Source organism: Sander lucioperca, chromosome 10 (genome assembly GCF_008315115.2).
Source record: "Sander lucioperca isolate FBNREF2018 chromosome 10, SLUC_FBN_1.2, whole genome shotgun sequence".
Taxonomy (NCBI): Eukaryota; Metazoa; Chordata; class Actinopteri; order Perciformes; family Percidae; genus Sander; species Sander lucioperca.
In genome coordinates this window covers 21,111,251-21,117,490 of record NC_050182.1, presented here as the reverse complement: position 1 = coordinate 21,117,490, position 6,240 = coordinate 21,111,251, and the positions used below count along the sequence as shown (strand labels likewise).

At 42.9% G+C, this 6,240-nt stretch overlaps 1 protein-coding gene across 10 annotated transcripts in view; it reads left to right on the top strand.

Annotated features, from left to right (window-relative positions):
- The window catches only part of oxr1a (oxidation resistance 1a), a 251,348-nt gene that overhangs the window by 200,591 nt on the left and 44,517 nt on the right, over positions 1-6,240 (top strand). The gene's annotated exons all lie outside the window — the stretch shown is intronic.

Below are 6,240 nucleotides of genomic sequence, written 5' to 3'. Positions count from 1 at the left end.
GTCCCCTAATACTATATCTGAAGTCTCTTTTATATAGACCTTAGTGGTCCTCTAATACTGTATCTGAAGTCTCTTTTATATAGACCTTAGTGGTCCCCTAATACTATATCTGAAGTCTATTTTATATAGACCTTAGTGGTCCCCTAATACTGTATCTGAAGTCTCTTTTATATAGGCCTTAGTGGTCCCCTAATACTGTATCTGAAGTCTCTTTTATATAGACCTTAGTGGTCCCCTAATACTGTATCTGAAGTCTCTTTTATATAGACCTTAGTGGTCCCCTAATACTGTATCTGAAGTCTCTTTATATAGACCTTAGTGGTCCCCTAATACTATATCTGAAGTCTATTTTATATAGACCTTAGTGGTCCCCTAATACTGTATCTGAAGTCTCTTTTATATAGACCTTAGTGGTCCCCTAATACTGTATCTGAAGTCTCTTTCCTGAAATTCAGCCTTGGTGCAGAATTATAGCCACTAGAGCCAGACAATGAGCTTTCTTTAGGATGTGCCATTTCTGTGTCTGTAGCTTTAAATGCTATTGAGGAGGAGAGAGGGGGGGGGGAAGGTGGAGAGTGGGGGTGTGGCCTTGACCAACTGCCACTTTGCTCATTTGAAAGCCATGATGTCTCTCTCTCATGGGTGAGCCAAATTCTCTGGGCGGGCAAATCAGAGAAAGGGGAGGTAACCTTGCTCCTTATGACGTCATAAAGGGAAGATTCCAGATCGGCCCATCTGAGCTTTCATTTTCTCAAAGACAGAGCAGGATACCCAGGGCTCGGTTTACACCTATCACCATTTCTAGCCACTGGGGGACCATAGGCAGGCTGGGGGACTCATATTAATGTTAAAAAACCTCATAAAGTGAAATTTTCATGCCATGGGACCTTTAAGCCCAATTTATGGTCCTGCGTTGAATAAACGCCAAACATACGTATGTCTGTAGATACAGACCCTACACCGGACCATACACCGTAGCCTGACGTGCACCTCCCTAGAAATGTATCTTCGAGTAGCAGCGATGCAGAACTGGGCTTGGTAGCATCGAATTTCCCCCCTACTCATTTCCTGGTTCTCCTTCTCTGTGAACAGCATGAAATCAAGGAGAGGGTTAACTTTTCCTGCTACAGATTTCTGACCATGGTAAGAAAGCCCACTACGCCTCTAGAGTACTCGCTCCGAAGCTAATCCCCGTCGCTCTCTCACACGCTCTACACACACTCCCCGCGCGCACACACACACACACACTCCCCGCGCGCACACACACACACCCCGCGCGCACACACACACACACACCAGCTTTGCTATTCTCTTAAAGAGATACGCTAGAACGACACAGACACACCAGCGCCCAATGTCTGTATAAAACCTCAGGCCACTTGCGTAGACTACGGCCTAGGCTCTGGGTAGATCCTACCTACAACCATAAATCCGCCTTAAAGGTGAACATCCAAGTTGATGTATCATGCTTTCAAGGGCAGAAAAGACAAGGGATGCAATAATTTCCAAGGATAGGTCAGACAATAAAACCTGCCTTGTATTTTCCAAGGCCAGGACAGGAAGTGTCCTGCCTTTCACATATAGTTCAAATCAAGGACATATGTGTTGCTTCACAATAGCAGCTGTTTTTTTTTTCCTCCTCTTCACTGTAGTGGAGGCACTTCTTGTGAGACTGTGAAATGATTTCTTCTAGTGCATTAACCTGGAGAACATCTGTGTTCTTTCCATTGGGCTTTCAGGTTTACTCTAGTTGAGTACATTATGAGAAGGAGGCCATTAAATCACACAACTACACAAATGTCAATGGCCCAATATTTATTTCCTTTGTGGTTCTTGATGCAAAGGCAGAGAGGATGCAGGAGTCCAGGTGACAAGGTGCCATCATACATAACAAACACAATCACCCTAAGTGGAACAGCAAAAAAATATTATATAATATATACAGTGAGGAAAATAAGTATTTGAACACCCTGCTATTTTGCAAGTTCTCCCACTTAGAAATCATGGAGGGGTCTGAAATTGTCATCGTAGGTGCATGTCCACTGTGAGAGACATAATCTAAAAAAAAAAAATCCAGAAATCACAATGTATGATTTTTTAACTATTTATTTGTATGATACAGCTGTAAATAAGTATTTGAACACCTGTCTATCAGCTAGAATTCTGACCCTCAAAGACCTGTTAGTCTGCCTTTAAAATGTCCACCTCCACTCCATTTATTATCCTAAATTAGATGCCCCTGTTTGAGGTCGTTAGCTGCATAAAGACACCTGTCCACCCCATACAATTAGTAAGAATCCAACTACTAACATGGCCAAGACCAAAGAGCTGTCCAAAGACACTAGAGACAAAATTGTACACCTCCACAAGGCTGGAAAGGGCTACGGGGAAATTGCCAAGCAGCTTGGTGAAAAAAGGTCCACTGTTGGAGCAATCATTAGAAAATGGAAGAAGCTAAACATGACTGTCAATCTCCCTCGGACTGGGGCTCCATGCAAGATCTCACCTCGTGGGGTCTCAATGATCCTAAGAAAGGTGAGAAATCAGCCCAGAACTACACGGGAGGAGCTGGTCAATGACCTGAAAAGAGCTGGGACCACCGTTTCCAAGGTTACTGTTGGTAATACACTAAGACGTCATGGTTTGAAATCATGCATGGCATGGAAGGTTCCCCTGCTTAAACCAGCACATGTCAAGGCCCGTCTTAAGTTTGCCAATGACCATTTGGATGATCCAGAGGAGTCATGGGAGAAAGTCATGTGGTCAGATGAGACCAAAATAGAACTTTTTGGTCATAATTCCACTAACCGTGTTTGGAGGAAGAAGAATGATGAGTTCCATCCCAAGAACACCATCCCTACTGTGAAGCATGGGGGTGGTAGCATCATGCTTTGGGGGTGTTTTTCTGCACATGGGACAGGGCGACTGCACTGTATTAAGGAGAGGATGACCGGGGCCATGTATTGCGAGATTTTGGGGAACAACCTCCTTCCCTCAGTTAGAGCATTGAAGATGGGTCGAGGCTGGGTCTTCCAACATGACAATGACCCGAAGCACACAGCCAGGATAACCAAGGAGTGGCTCTGTAAGAAGCATATCAAGGTTCTGGCGTGGCCTAGCCAGTCTCCAGACCTAAACCCAATAGAGAATCTTTGGAGGGAGCCCAAACTCCGTGTTTCTCAGCGACAGCCCAGAAACCTGACTGATCAGAGAAGATCTGTGTGGAGGAGTGGGCCAAAATCCCTCCTGCTGTGTGTGCAAACCTGGTGAAAAACTACAGGAAACGTTTGACCTCTGTAATTGCAAACAAAGGCTACTGTACCAAATATTAACATTGATTTTCTCAGGTGTTCAAATACTTATTTGCAGCTGTATCATACAAATAAATAGTTAAAAAATCATACATTGTGATTTCTGGATTTTTGTTTTTAGATTATGTCTCTCACAGTGGACATGCACCTACGATGACAATTTCAGACCCCTCCATGATTTCTAAGTGGGAGAACTTGCAAAATAGCAGGGTGTTCAAATACTTACTTTCCTCACTGTATATAATTGTGGTCGTTGACCCTGACTAAAGGCCCACACACCAACCCGACGGCTGACCGTCTGCCGAAAAGGCAATCGGACTGATCATTCGGCTTCTGTCTCTCAAAAAAGTGCCTCGGAACACACCGAAGCGACGCCGACTTGAGCGTACGTTCTGAGCGTGCGTGAGACGTAATACGTCTCCATAACAGCAGGAGGCGCTAATCTGTATTGTCGCCCAAAAAATGAAAACCAGAAATGAGGGAACATCTCCGTAGACATAGTAAACACAGAGCACGCTGTCGTCAGTCATTGTTTTCATCAGAGAGTGTTGATAGTAGTCAAGAAGGATCGTTGTTGTCATTACTCGCTGAACGGAAGAAAATACGATGGCTAGTAATAAGAAGATACTGGCGTTGTCAGCTCTCGGGCTGCTTCTTGTGGAAGAAGCACTGATTCGCTAGTCACAGCCTAGCACTCCACCAATCAGATTGGTCATTGAGTCCGACTGCCCACTGGCCGATTCAACAAGTCAAATCAGCCCAAATTAAAGCTGACGGCTCCTCAGACTGACGACGGCACGGAACACACCGAACAGACTCGAGTCACCGACCTCGCCAGACTGTCCGACGGCCGATAATCAGGTTGGTGTGTCAGAGCCTTAACTTGTTTAAGAGAGATCTGTCATTCGTCTTTACTGATTATACAGATTGAGTAGTCAAATCAGCCTAAAACAAGACCATAAGCCAACAGTTTCAGACTTCTTTTATCACCTTTATTAGCTTTTCTAGCAATAAACCTTTATCTGGTAACTTTCCCAAGGGTCTTCAATGCCATACTCTCTCCACTCAGAAGATCCTAGACAGTTGGTGGAAGAGGTATTCCGATCATTTACTTCAGTAAAAGTAATAATACCACACTGTAAAAATACTCTGTTGCAAGTAAAAGTCCTGCATAGAAAATGTTACTTAAGTAACAGTATGTATCATCAGGAAAATGTACTTAAAGTATTAAGAGTAAAAGTACTCAACGCAAAAAATTTGACTGTACTTGTAGGCCTGTATATTGTTGGGTAGTTTAATTTATAATAAAACATCAATTTTAATATACTCCTTGTGTTTTGTGTACAAAAGTCTTAATTTGTAAAGTAACTCACTTAAGATGTCCGATGAATGTAGTGTAAAACGTACAACATGTCCCTTTGATACATTTATAAAATGTGTCTGTTTCCATGAGCGGAATAAAAACCCAAGGCTCAGTCCTTGCCACAGCGGCCGCGGGGGTAATTCCAACCTTCGGCCCTTTTCTGCATGTCATTCCCCCTCTCTCTCCCCTCTTTCATGTGTAAACTGTCCTTTCCAATAAAGGCCTAAAAATTCATCTTTAAAAAAACAAAACAAAAAAACAATGTGAAGTGGAGTAGAAGTAGAAAGTGGCATGGAAAAAGAATCTTAAATTTGTACTTAAGTAAAGTACATGAGTAAATGTACTTAGTTTCATTCCAGCACTGGTCCTAGATAACTAAGAGGCTGTAGTAGAAATCAGACCATCTAGGACAATACTGTTCAAACTTAGCTTCAACATGTAGCTAGGTAAGCTGCTAAAACATAGAACATACTTTAGTTACTATACAAAGAGTTACTCTTCATGTAGTTGTACAACAATGAGTATATCAGGCATACAGTATATGGCACTGATCGACAGAAAAATACTCTGATGTCCTGTCACTCACTTCCTTTCTACATCCTGAATTTGAGTCATTTACAGCAGTTCTTTAATAAAGTTATTTAACTAATTGAATTTGCTTGTACTCTTAAAAATGAAATGTATTATATTGCTGTCTTAAGAAGGCAGCGCAAAACATGCAGTAATATACTATGTACTTTTATATATTTATATGTCCAAAAAGACCTAGCCTTGTGGGCTTCATATTCACATTGGCCTATGGAGGGAGAAGCAGATTAAAGCAACCTTTATGGAAAAACAAGTGCTTGTGGTCCTTTTCAGTCATGACGCTGACATGTTAAATTGCTGGAGCATTTACACAACAAAGTGCATGTTTGAAATGGCCCAATAGAAAAACGGTCTCTGCTAATGCATGGTTCTTAATTAGTGTGCAAGCTGCTGGCAGCCATTTTTGGTTTGATTCATTATTGTAGTTTCTTTACATGAAGATGGAAATACATGGCATTTCCACATGTGGCCAGATGTATTTCTGACCACCGGGAGCGTCTTGCTGCCCGACTCTCAGATTTTATTGTCTCTACAAAGAGTACAAAGTACTTTACAGAACAATCACGTGTTTATTAAGCTAGTATCTACCTTCCACTCCAAGCACTCCTGTAATTAAACTCCATGCCTTCTGTTTGCGTTGTCCTGATAAAAGGATCTGTGATGTCGTATTATTTTTTCCACCTCCAAAATGAATCTCTCGTCGTCCGTGGTGTTGTAGAGGAGACGTATACGATACTGGGGTGGGTGTATTTGGTAAATTGACTGGATGCTCTTGCTGTTTCACTTCCTGCACGGCTGTCCAATCGGCTCGCGTGAAAATAGACCTGGCACGTATCTTTAGCGGAGCGCCGCTTCACGCACGCTTCACGCGCGCTTCTGAGACGCGCGGTTGCTGGAATATCAAGCATTGACTTGAATGGCCGCGATTGCTCACGGGGCCCGCGGCACCTCCGGAACGCAGCAGTGGAAGATGCCTGT